The sequence below is a fragment of the Populus euphratica genome, unplaced genomic scaffold (genome assembly GCF_000495115.2).
Source record: "Populus euphratica unplaced genomic scaffold, PopEup_1.0 scaffold2267.1, whole genome shotgun sequence".
NCBI classification, from domain to species: Eukaryota; Viridiplantae; Streptophyta; class Magnoliopsida; order Malpighiales; family Salicaceae; genus Populus; species Populus euphratica.
The window spans coordinates 5047-11976 of record NW_011502140.1 but is presented as its reverse complement, the minus strand read 5'-3'; positions in this window follow the sequence as shown (position 1 = coordinate 11976).

Genomic DNA, 6930 nt, shown 5'->3' with positions numbered 1-6930 from the left:
ACACGACGTCGGGCGACGACTCCACTCTTTTTTTGTTTGTTTTAACAAAAAGAATAAATAGTTTTTTTCTTGATTGGGGGAAATAAAGATTTTATTGGAGTCGCCATCTAGTAATTTGAGGGAACTAGAAATCCAAAATTAGACATTGGTCCCAAAGATTCAGGTACTAGGTTAGTTATGATTAAGGGAAGGTAGACACCACCCTTAAAACATCCTTTCAAAGAAAGGTTACCCTTACTTGTGTGTTTTTCATTTGATTTAAATGCTATTATTTGCAAATTTTTTAAGATGGTTAACGTCGGTCCTTAAAAATAGGAGACACATTAAAAATGACATTAGTCCCTAAAACTAGGAGACTTTGTCTAAAATGTCGACGTTTGTCCCTAAAAAGGAGAGTTACGTCTGATTTACCAAAAGAAATAATAATGGACATAATCCATATTTGATATTTAAATTTTTGACATCGGTCCTTTTTTGTAAATAAAAGAGATGTGTCGACAAATAATATTTATTTTATAAAACAAAAATTATTTTGATACCATTGAGAAATGGGTATATCCATTCTTGAGAATCAGGTTTTGACCCATGAACAGTGATATGATAAAATGGGTGTTGGACCCGCGTCGTTATTTATTTTAAATTTATTTTTGTTGTTTTTTTTGTTTTTTTCATGCAAAAATTTACAAGTATTTATATATAAAAATATCAAAAATACCATAAAAAATCATAGAAAATTACCTGAGTGCCCCTGTATAGGTAAAAGACTGAAATATCCTCAGATTTCTCTGAAATTTATGAAAATGCCACTGGCGACGCGTGTGGCTCATGCACGGCTACTGTTGGCGGCGGTGAAATTTTCCAGTGAGATTCTGGCCAATAGATGGTTGATTCTGGTAGATATGAGGACGAGGATTCTGATGGTGGTGGTCTCGACGGTCGTTGATGGCTGATGAGGGAGAATCGACAACTTGAAGCTCGGTTGGCCGATGACTATTGCAGCCTTTTTCCGGCCAGAATCGCCGGTGAAATCGTGTAAAAAGGTCGGGGTTTTGCTTTAAAGGAGGCGATGCACCTTTCTGTGGTGGTTTAGCCGCTTAAAACGACTGGAAATGAAAGATCGAAGTAGAGAGAGAGAATCGCCAGCGAGAGGAGAGAGGGGCTCTGAGTTTTGATACGGTGTGGACTAGCGTATGGTGCATCGGTGCGTCTGAAGCCTGTGAACCGTTGGATCGCGGATGAACAGATTGTGCGGTTGTGATTGGCTTGATCTGCAAGTTGATCGGACGGTCAGGATGGGCTGGCTATGATCTGGTGTGTCGCGGTGTATCGAGTGTTTGGTACACTTGATGACGTGGCGCAACAGGATCAAAGGGAAGATTATTTTAAAGGCTGAGATGGATTTGAGTTTTAATCCGGTGTGGTAAAGCCTATTGTATCCTAAGAAATCAAAGGCTCAGATTCAAATACTATTAGATCTAACGGTTGGGATATTTTTGATATTTTTCAAATTGTTTTTTTAAAAAATCAATATCTTACTATGGTGAAGAAAAAGCAGAAAATAAATGAACTGACAAATAGTAATATAAATAGTTTACTCTCGAATTCAGAATTCTCTCTCTTTTTCTTTTTTTTTTCCTATTGGCTTGGTTTCATTAGCTATTTATAGCTAATAAAAGGAAACAGCGAATCACAGATTGTGTAGGTAATCACAGGATTGTGCAAAATTTTCAATGTACAGCTGCACCACCTACCATTGACAGAAATACTCCGCCTACTGTGACAAAATTGAATTATTTTTTTTTGTTTTTATTATATATAATAATCATATTTATTTATAGGGGTAAAATTAAAAATTCAAATGAGTATTATAAAAAGCTTTTCAACCGCTAAAAATCAATTTTAATTACAAAAAAAATCTTTATACGGGTATCAACTTGGTGGACCAGGTTTTTTGAAAATAGCCTGAAAGTCATTTTTCATCGCGGTTGACATGGTGGGACCCGTATTGACCTAGTGGACTCGGTTTTAACTGAAAATGACAGTTTTGACCCGAAACAGCCTGAAACTCATTTTTCATCGCTGTCGATATGGTGGGACCTGTATTGACCAAGTGGACTCGGTTTTGACCAAAAATGACGGTTTTGACCCGAAACTCATTTTTCATCGCGGTCGACATGGTGGGACCTGTATTGACCCGATGGATTTAGTTTTGACTGAAAATGATGGTTTTGACCTAAATCGGCCCGAAACTCATTTTTCATCCCAATTGACATGGTTTAACCCGTATTGACCTGGTGGACTCGGTTTTGACCGAAAATGATGGTTTTGACCTGAATCGGCCCGAAACTCATTTTTCATCCCAATGACGGTTTTGACCCGAAATAGACCGCAACTCATTTTTTATCCTGGTCGACATCGTTTAACACGTATTGACCTGGTGGACTCTATTTTGATCGAAAGATGCGGTTAACTCGAGAAAATATATTTTAAACTTTTTCTTCTTCTTCTTTTTTTATTATATATTTTTTTATGAATAATAAAATAAAATAACATTCGAGAAAATTTTAGTGAATCCAAAATTGGGTTACAACAAACATAAATCTAGATTAGTCATTTAACAAGTAAAGTGTTAAAGAGTGAACATGATAACAAATACAGAACATCATAGTGTTAAAATAGAAAAACAATTTGCAAATTCCACAAAGCAAGATATTCATCATTTAACTTCTATTAATCTATCCAGATAAACAAACTCTTATTAAATTTATATATCTACTCAATAACTTTTGAACAAGATATTAATAAATCTTCCTTTAGTGCTGGTCAATAAATCAACACATAGTTATAGGGATTTTCTTGGAAGAAAATAAAATTTTCATTCCAATGTTTTAAGGTTAACTTCCTTGGGTTGAGATTATTATTTTTTATTTTTTTCTCTTTTTTTTTAATATATATATACATATAACTTAAAACACGATGCATCTTTAATCCATGTAACGAGCTTTCAGCTAATGACTCCTAGACTAGATGGTCTTAGGGCATTAGGTGTTGAGACACCCCTACAAGCTTAGTAACTCGGGTTGCAGATACGGATGCATAGATAATGCAATGTTTGATTCTCTTAAACTTTCTCCTCAACCCATGTAACAAGCATTCGACCAATAGCTTCCAAATTAGTTGACTTTAGGGTATTAGGTATTAAAACACCCCTTTGAGCTTAATTGCTTAGGTTAGAGAGGCTACGAAAGTAAACTTATTTACATTTTTATTATCATCATTTTTTTTACTTTTTTTTTTGTTTCAAATTATATTCTATCCCTTTCTCTTAGGTGTTACCTTTAACAAAAGAATATAAATAATGTAATAATCTAATGTGCAACCCACAATTATATGTTAAAGTGTGTGTGTGAAAATTAAGGTTTAAGAATACATGTTAAATGAGTATATAAGCAGGATTAAGTGATAACAATACGAGAGTTTGCAAACTTGAATATTTAAAGAAGTATTATGATAAACCTTGTTAAGAATTGTTACTAAGATGCGTCTCAAGAGTCACTTTATCAAAAGAGCTCCTTTACTCTGCCATTCTAGTAACAACAATTTTGCACATGTTTTATGAAATAGAAAACACAATTAGTTAATTTTTTTTGTCAACCACTACCCTCTCCCCCCAACCAAAATGAGACATTATCCTCAATGTTCTAAGGTAGAAAGATAGAGAATAGAAGATATCACTTAAAATACTAAACATTGACAAACCTGAAACACACTTATACAAATATAAGAAACAAGAAAACATAAATATTATGCTATATTAATAATACCAAAAGACTTAAATTTTTACAAACTAAGACTAAAATAGTAGTTGTGATTGTGGCTCACACCTTCGCTTGATTTTATGTCTAAGAATGGCATAAACGCTCTCTATGGGTCGGGGATAAGATTTCCATCCATTTTTCTTAAAAACTAATAAACAAGGTTTTTTTTAGTCAGATTCCCAAGACTATGCCAAACATGTTCTTTATAAAAATGGGTTCATAAGTCATGAATTGCACGATGCTTATCTCCACTATGATGAGACTTAAGAGTTAATAGAAGGTTATCTAAAGACTCTTTATGTTTTGAAATAAATCCCACCTTTTAACAATTTTCACAGGTTTTGTAGAATGCATGTGAATCCTTGAACATGATGAGTCAATAAAATCCACATTGTAAATTTGTAGTCGTCTTTTTCAACTATGATCCCTACATGCCTTAGTGTGATAAAATTGAATGACACTACTTATCTCATTATCGGGAATGCATTTTTAAAATATTTTATCAGGACAATATTTGAATAAATAAGGGTTATCTCAATAAAAGTTTTGCATATTGCTCAAAAAATTTCTTTTGTTTTGGTTATCCAAATGAGTGGAAAAAAATCATAGAGCAAGAAAATGAATATTTTTAACAAACCAAGACATTAACCTAAAAGAAAGTAAAGATTCATCAGGAAAGTAATCATCGATTGGTGTGATGTCGGGTGTTGAATCTGTTGTCACTTTTGATAAAAGATTCGCATCATCATTTTCAGTGCCTTTTTCATTCTCGATTTCTTCCTATTTGGTCATAGCATGAGGAAATAAAAGTGTTGGTGGGAAATCAGTCTTTTCTTTGCAATATTCAGATTCAACTTCTTCCTTACCCTTAGAGATTGACTCATCATTGACACGACGAAAAGATTAATGTCTTCTCCCAAGTGCAGGAGTGTCGAAGTAATAAATAACCCGGCAAGACTGGGTCGAACCACATGGAGGTTAATTGTACAAATTATAAACAACAATTATAAACAATAATTATAAACAACAACAATAATAATAGAAGCAATAATAATACTAATAATAATAGTAGTAGTAGTAGTAATAATAATAATAATAATAATAACAATAATAACTAGTAGTAGTAGTAGTAGTAGTAGTAGTAGTAGTAGTAGTAATAATAATAATAATAATAATAATAAAGAAAAAGAAAGAGAAGAAGAAGAAGAAGAAGAAGAAGATGAGAACTTTGAGATGGAATATTAATGTAACGATTAAACAATGATAATAACAAATGTCAAGGTTAGAGGTTCCACTAATGGTATATCAAACAAGTATAGTATAAACTCTTATTATTGAATTGGAAACCACACACAAAGGAGGTTCCAATCAGATTATATATTGTTAACATGATTACATTAGTCATCTTATTCAATTAATGCTAATACTTGTAAATCTCGTCAAGCATTCATGATTATAACTTATGTTAACAACAAATCAAGTTCCTTTCATAGCTCAGGTGTCGGTTATACCATACATTATGGGCTATGAAAGTGCCAAGCATTTGTTGTATGACACGACGAAAAGATTGATGTCTTCACCCAAGTGCAGGAGTGTCGAAGTAATAAATGACCCGGCAAGACCGGGGTCGAACAATAGGGAGGTTAATTTTACAAATTATAAATAACAATAATACAACAACAATAACAATAACAATAACAACAACAACAACAACAACAACAACAATAATAATAATAATAATAGTAATAGTAATACTAATAATACTAATAACAATAATAATAATAGTAGTAGTAGTAGTAGTAGTAGTAGTAGTAATAATAATAGTAGTACTAATAATAATAATAATAATAATAATAATAATAAAGAAAGAGAAGAAGAAGATGATGATGAGAACTTGGAGATGGAAAATTAATGTAAGGATTAAACAATAATAATAACAAATGTCAAGGTTAGAGGTTCCACTAATGGTATATCAAACAAGTATAGTATAAACTCTTATTATTGAATTGGAAACCACACACAAAGGAGGTTCCAATCAGATTATATATTGTTAACATGATTACATTAGTCATCTTATTCAATTAATGCTAATACTTGTAAATCTCGTCAAGCATTCATGATTATAACTTATGTTAACAATAAATCAAGTTTCTTTCATAGCTCAGGTGTCGGTTATACCATACATTATGGGCTATGAAACTGCCAAGCATTTGTTGTACCAAATGTTATACAACATAAATCAAGATTAGTCATTTAACAAGCAAAGTATTAAAGAGTGAACAAGATAACAAATATAAAACATGTTAGTATCAAACATTAAAGTCCATATTAAGTTTACATTATACTTATTCTTACACCATTAGTGTAACCTTTTCACCTTGACATAACTAACTTAGCTAAACATAATGAAAGAAAGCAAAATAAATAAACAAAATAAGAACATAAAAGTTAACTAAGTAAAGGAAAGGAAATGAAAGGCATAAACTTAATATTAATGAAAGCAAAGTATAAACATTACAAAAAATACAAAGAGAGAAAGGAAGAGCATGATCTTGATCTGGAAACCAAGATGCCTAAATGCATGGCAAATGCCTCCTTTTATAGGCCAAAATTGGGAACTATTGATTTGATGACTAATTGATAAGTGGGTGACCAACTTTTGACTTGGTGACAATCCTTATCTTCTCTTGTCTGCCCAAAACGTCATTGAAAACGTCAAAATTGGAGCCAGTTGCAAACATGAAAGTTGTAGGCAATTGTCTCAGATTTCTTGTGTAAACAAGCAATTGTCTCAGCTTTCTTGTGTAAAACATTCAGCTCATTTGGACTTCTAGAACTCCAGATATGGCCAAAATACCAAACAGTGCTCGGGCTGGAAGACAAATTCGGGCTTCTTTGTTGTTGCTACAATTTGGACTTGATAATGGCCTTTTTAGATCTTGGGCTCCATATGAAAGTTGTAGACCTATGTCTTACCTTTCCATCCATATAAATTGGACCTAAATCTGAGATATATAGCTCTAGATATGACCCAATTACCGAACAGTATTCCGGTTTAGATTGCACCGATATCTCTTTTCTAAGTTTGGCCATCTCTTTATCCTTGCAATTT